Here is a 7,297-nt window from a genome sequence, read left to right as displayed (position 1 = left end):
TAAGCCATAAGCAGAGAAAGGAATAAATTAGGACACTCCTTTGGAGAGGCTTTTTGGAGCTAATAGAACAAAAATTCAAATGGACTAACTAAATTCAATTTGGCTGTTCCCTTATTTTGTTCATTTAGTATTTCTCTAATTTGCTTATCACATGGCTAACCAAAGGTTCTTCAATAAATGAAACAAATGACATACTCTGGGCTATGTCCGCTTCTGCCCCTAATAAAAACAACCTAGGTCAAGGACGATGGTAATGGGGAATGTCCTCACTAAATGCATTTTCCAATTAGCTGAGTGATTGCTTTGTAAATCACTGACTTAATGAACACACAAGCTTGAGGATGTGGTCAAGGTAGGCAGGGGACAGACTTGTTTCAATAAAGTGAAAATAATAAATGATTTTCTAAATCCACCAAGGTACAGAAAAACAACACAAAATCAATGTTGATAAAATTAAGTGAGCTCTGCAAATGTTAAAAAAAGATGTGCTAAACCCCATGATGTATGGAAGAATGCAAACTTGGCATACATACACAGATGAAACTCCACAGTAAATTACTTTTGCACAATCATAAGTCACAGGAGGCAAGATTAGGAATGAATTCATTTGGAAAATTTAAACAAAAGCTCTTTAGTCTCCGGAGAATGTATTTCTGGAGCTAATCACTGTACTAACCTATATCTTCAGCTGTTCTCAGGCTGTTAGGAAATGGGTGTTTCCTGCTTGTATTTCTTTTTAACTAGACTTTATTTTGTAAAGTAGTTTTTGCATTAACAGCAACATTGTGTAGCAAGTACAGAGTTCTATCACATATATGCACAGCTTCCCCTGCTATCAGTATCCAACACCATGGTCGTACATTTGTTATAACCAAGAGACTATGTCGTCACATTACACCCCAAAGTGCACAGTTTACACTAGGATTCACCATTGATGTGGCATAGTCTGGGTTGGAACAAATCTATAACATGTATTTGGCAGTATATAGAATAGTTTCACTACCCTAAAAATTCCTTCTTGAGGGTTTTGTTTTTTTTGTTGTTGTTGTTGTTTGTCATACCGTGGATTGAACCCACAGCCTTCACAGTGAGCTATATCCTCCGCCCTTTTTTTAGGGGTCAGGGAACTTCCTATCACTATGTAGTTCTGGCTGGCCTTGAACTCACTATGTAGCCCTGGCAGACCTTGAACTCTCAGCAATCCTGCTTCAGCCTCCCAAATGCTAAGATTATAGGCATGTGCTGCCATGCCTGGCCTTTCTTTTCTTTCAATTTTAAGACAGGATGTCACTAAGTTGTTAAATTACCCAGGCCAATTTGAAATTCTCCAGCCTACACAGTGTTAGGATTACAGGTATGTGCCACCATGCTCTTCTGGGGGTTTCATTTTAAATTAAAAACTGTATCATGGAAAAATTTAAACACAAAAGCAAAAAAAAAAAATAGTATAATGAACTCTTCAAATATTACCAGCCATGGCCAATTTGATCAGACAGATTTCATAAAAGGTACAGGAACATAGTTATTAGCACACTGGCTATTACTTTTGTAGAAAAAGGGTTTCTTCTCAGTTACTTTTAAATGAATGACTGATTATTCTGGTGCGATAATGTATTAATCACTAACTCTACTAGGCATTTTGCAAATAGTATCTGCACTCTCTTACCCCAAGTGCAGTCTATAGTCCAGTAAATACAACTATCACTTGGGAACTTGGTAGCAATGGGGAACCCCACAACTACTGAATATAGGTCAGCATCTTAAGATCCTCAGGGGATCAAAATATATATTAAAAGTTGAGAAGCAATGTGTGAGAGGCTCAGGGTAGACACTGAGTAGCCTTTTAATAATCTTACAATGACACTACAAGGCAGGTACAGTATATCAAGCTCAAGTTACATATGTGATGACTAAAACTGAGAGACATTATTTGGCTTTTCGAGATATCACAGCTAATAAATTTAGGTTCATCTGGCTTCAGAGTCAATGGTTCATAGCATGCTTCCTCCCAGTTAAAGAGTTCACTTCCACAGAAACTCAATAAAAAGAAAAACCATGTCAGTATGTGTACATGCAACACAAACACAATGTCATCTCAGCCACAAGAGAAAATCAAATTGCTATTGTGCTTGTACCCACTTGCTCCACCAAAAGGCCCTCTCAGTTTTAACTAGTGACTATGGTATTATGTAGACAAGTAAATACTCCAGAGCAGTTAAAAAAAAGCTGGAACAATTCCTAAATTACTGTCTCTAGACAAGTGATCGTTGACCCAAACTGCAAACCACGAGCTCTCCCAGTAAAAAAAGAGGTTCGGTATAGACCCAAATAACCGGTAAATACATTTTTAAAACTCTTTTTCCTTTTCTCTGTGTCTTCTCCACTGTCTCTTGTCTCTTATATGCTCTCTCTCTCTCTCTCTCTCTCTCTCTCTCTCTCTCTCTCTCTCTCTCAGTTTCTGCCATGGCATGACACAGTAAGAAGGTCCTCACCAAATGCAGACCTGCAACCTTGAGCTTCTCAGCCTCCAGAACGGAAAGAAATAAAATTCTTTTCTTTATTAAAAAAGTCAGTCCAGCTTGACATCATATAATCAGGTGGTCCCCAGATTGCTATTTCAGTTTCCAATGATTTGGGTGGCCTTTGCTGAACTGGTAGACCAAGAAGGGAGCCTTAAGTGCCTGACTCCCAGTGCGTAACATAATACTGCCTTTTGTTTTCTGGGTAGCTTTTTGAAAATAAAAATTATTGGAGAAGGGAGAAAAAACATAATGCCTGAGGCACAACTTCAGTTTAGCAGAAATTCATTAGATCTCAGGATCTTCTCTCCTCTAATCCTGGGAGGAGATTAGTCCATTTCCGTCTCTTTCACTGCCCTAATGAGTCTGGAGACTTGCATTAATGGATCAGCATGGCTACTTGGTTTAGCAATGAGCTGATGTGATGATTAATTAGCCTTCCTCCTTTCTCAGGAACCTGATGAAGTTCTCAGCTCAAAGCCCCAGGGATCCAGTGCGGGGCAATCTGCCCTTACACAAACACCAAAAAAGACCAGGTGAAGAAGTCTGTAAATTGGTCAGATGGTAAAGCACTACCAGGATTGTGACTGAGTTTCTATTTTACAGCCAAAGAACCTGGCCATAACTTGCTAACTTGCTGTTATGAACCAATAATATTACCCCAAATTAGTAAATCTATAGGCTTCACAAAGCTAGTTACATTGATACCTCTGTTCATGAACTTGATTCTTCTCACAGTTGTGGTCACAAACCCAGTTGGATGAGAACTAAATCAAATTCAATGGTTAGGTTCAGTGTTGACTTACTGTGAAATTCAATTTGTGGTGCAATTTGGTTTGGTCCTCATCCAGTTTGGTTTGTGAGCAGAACTATAAAGAGAATTAAGTTCATCCACTGAGATATCACTGTACCTTTATGCAGGATATCAAATTCTTAGTGTATTTCCTCTACCATTTTAAATAGTTTTTGGATCACTTTACCCAAATGGTAAATGGAATTTAATATTTTATGGTCAACTTTGTCGTCATCTTAAAAAATTATGATAAGCAATACCAAGAATTGAATCAAAATAAGTAAAAACCACCTGACTAGTTAAGACTTTAAGAGTTACCTTAAGAATTTTTTCTAAGCTAGGTATGGTAGTACATGCCTATAATCCCAGCACCTGGGAGAATCAAAAGTTCAAGGTCAGCCCAAACTATATAGTGAGACCTTATTCCAAAAACAAGAATGTTTTTTCTAAACACTGAAAACATCTTAAAATAATAATTTAATATATTTTAATACTTTATTAATCACTGTATTTCCCCCCCAAAAATCTTCAAAACCCTTTTCTAAGCTCCTCTCTTTGATCTCAACAATCACCTTTATAAGGTTAGAAGGACAATTATAATTTATCCTCTTTTTGCAGATGACCAGAGGCCATGAGAACTGCAGATACTGTCCCTCCCCACTAGAGGACCTCCTTGCAAGTAACAAGTGGCACCAGCACCAGCATCCAACTAGGCACTGACTCTTGTGTTCTGATAAATGAAAGAAAAAGACGACATAGGAAAAGCCACAAAACTACTCCCTAAAGAAATCCAAGGCAGCTGAGAACATGTCAGGATTATTAAATTAGTTGAAAATATATTTGCACTTTGAAGTTGCCAATAACACCAGTGGATCATTTGTGCTAAGAAAAACCTGGGCCATAGCAGCTGCATTCATCCTGCACGCTGGGGAATTTTGGCTGTGGATGTGATGTGGACTCAGACAATGGCTTGGAGTGGGACACAGAACTAAGTGTGCTCCTCATCTGCCTTAGATCATTGTATCCCCTAAGGAAAAGTGAAGAGTGTTCTGGAAGGCAGGGTGTTCCTGCTCACATAGGAGGACACTGAGGCCAATGCCAGGGTGACAGTGTCTCCTGGCTCAAAGACAGATACAAGTGCTTTCCTCTAGCTCTGCACGTCTGTGGAGTCACTAGTGTGAAGTCATCTTTTCTAAAGAGCACCACACCCTAATAGGTCTGGGCCTGGCTGTGTGTATGTGCCATTTTGGGGGTAAAGATAGCACAGTGCTCTTTGTAAAGAGCAAGTTAAGTTCATGCAAAGTGGAAAGATGTCAGAACATTTCAGGGGAGAGACGGTGGAGGGCCCATGTTAGTCTTAGTTGTGAAATCCCTAGGGCTTCCTTTCTGTTAGCCCCTTACTGTCTTAGCATGGCTTCATTATTTTCCATCATTATAGCAGGCTGCAGAATGAATGCCTTATGGACCTCTCCTCACCATAAAGGAGTCCTTGAGGAGCTGAGTGCCACGCCAGATCACTGCATCGTACCAGTCTTTTAGATGTAGCTAATGCCTGACAATCATCCTGAGAACTCAATTCGTTACTTTAATTTTAAATATCCTAGTTTCCCAAGGATAGATTATTTAATCTAAATGAAGAAACTACTGGAATTTTCTGTGAGCCTTGCAGTTTTCCTGGACCTTATCTGTCTCATTAGATAAAAAGAAGGTTCTTGTGTGGGAAAGCACAGTGCGTAACGGGGAAATCAGCACATGAGGGAGATTCTGAAACAGTTAATCTGAATGTAAGAATCCTTCTACTCATTAAGTTTGTAGAAGAAAACAATGTCCTTGCTGTAAATGTTTATATCAAATTCCTCAGTACTGCTAAAACACCAGAGAAGGCTCGGGCTCCTGTGGGATAGGAGTTGGATATACCCTTAGCAGGGGAATTGGAGAAACCACTCTTTCAAGCTTGAGATTCCATGAAAACTAGAGGTGTCGATGCTCTTTCTTAAAGAAATTATACTTTTAAATACATACTTCTAGAAATAAAGAGCAAATCAATGGCTGCCAGAGGTTGCAGGTGTTGGAAGAGGGCTAGATGAGACTATAAAGGGGTACAGCAGGAGATCTTTGTGGTGACAGAAAAGCTCTGCATCCTGATTTATAGAGGTGGATCCATTAATGTATGCAGGCTGTAAAATGGCATTAGAATGAGATACGACTTGTACCCATGTCAAGTTGTCTAACCTTCCTATTGTGGTTATGCCCTTTTTAAGTCTCCATTTGAAGACTTGAAGTCAATGGTGACTATTGTAGCCACCATTATATGAGGTGGAATCATTGGACCAGATTGGGTAAAGGGCAACTTCCTGCAGATTGATAATTCACTCAAAATAAAAAGTAAAAAAAAAAACAAAAAACAAAAAAACTCAAGCACAATCCTGCGTTTCTTTGAAGCATCCTCCAAAATTATTTTCCAAGCTTTCTTTTGAGAGACTCTCACCCCAGCGCCACCCCATACACATCACTCCTTTGCTCTTTGTTTTCCAGTAATGGGCTTTTAACCTGAGACCTTCAAACTAAACTACAGCCCAAGTGCTTTTTACTTTTGCAGAAGAGATCTCACTAAGTTACTAAGTTTCCCAGGCTGAGCATAAATTGCGATCATCCTGCCTAACCTCCCACGGTGCTAGGATTCCAGGTGTGCATCACCATGCCCAGCACGCCTTGCTTCTTGAGAACTAGATGTACAAACTAAGGAACAAATGTTCCCTTTTTAATCACAATTTATCCGTTATGCAAGAAGATAACTGTGTTTCCTTGTTTTATCTGTGGGCCTGATGTTTCAAATGGGCCTATCCATTGTTTATGCATTTAACTGACAACTGACAGAGGATGATTCTGTATCTAACCCAGCCAGCTCTTTTTCTTGCCATGGGAAAAAAAACAGATACATGTTAAATTTCTCTCACCACTTGGGTGTGAATAGAAGAAGCATATGGGTAGGAAGGAGAAGAGGGCAGGCCAAGAAGCTGTGGGATCTTGTGGTTCTGAAATAAGAGGCTCCTTCTCGGCTCAGAGGGATGAAAACACATGGAGGAATTGCCCCAGGAAGTGAGCTTGAGAGAAAGGTAACTTGAGTTGAATGTAGAAACCGAACCAGACTTCCCTCCCACCCCACCCCACCCCCACGGGTACACCGGAAGAGAAGAAGAAAAGTCTGAGCCCTTCAGTGGGCACAGTTGGTTGTACCTGGAAAGTTATAAAGGGATTTGTAATGATAGCACTCGCTACAAGCTGTCAGACTGCAGATATACGCTACTGCCCAGAGGTCTCAGCTTGGCCTTCATATTTCCCATGCACACCCCAAGACATCCTCAGTATTTCTCATCTGGTCCGTGTAACCTGGCAGTTGATACATGTTGTCTCATTTACATCGGTCTATTAAGGCAGAGGAACCTGAATTTGAATTCTAGTTCTACCACTTAGCAGCTACACAATCTTGGGCATGTTGTCTAAAGTTCTCTGCCTCTCTATTCATCTGTCAAATAGGGGTAAGGCCTGCCACAAGGGGTTTGTAAAGAGTGTGGCACATATCAGGTCCTCAGCAAATGTTAGCCTTCCCCTTGCACTGTTCATCATTTCCCATGTGGCTGCCTCATTACTTTCTAGATTGGAAGCTTCTCTCCTGTATTTTCCAGTACCAGGCCTCAAAACGGGTGCACACTAGTTTGTTAATGAGTCATCACTGGCAAAGCTGCTTCAGCTGTGCTAGTGGACACTTGAAAAGGGCATAAGGGACCACCGGCATTCCACTTCAGAGAAATGGAGGGAACAGTCTAAATTTGTGTGTGTGTGGTTCTGCATATCAACTACAGGACCTCAAACATGCCAGGCAAGCACTCTACCTCTGAGCTGCACTCCTATACAACATATGAAATTCTTGGCACCTTCTTATAGCAAAACTCAATAAATGATACAACACAATGATAAATCTTAC

The sequence above is a fragment of the Cavia porcellus genome, unplaced genomic scaffold, assembly GCF_034190915.1.
Source record: "Cavia porcellus strain 051 isolate PalLab524CR breed Dunkin Hartley unplaced genomic scaffold, mCavPor4.1 scaffold_3, whole genome shotgun sequence".
Lineage (NCBI taxonomy): Eukaryota > Metazoa > Chordata > Mammalia > Rodentia > Caviidae > Cavia > Cavia porcellus.
Note: the sequence above shows the minus strand (reverse complement) of the source record.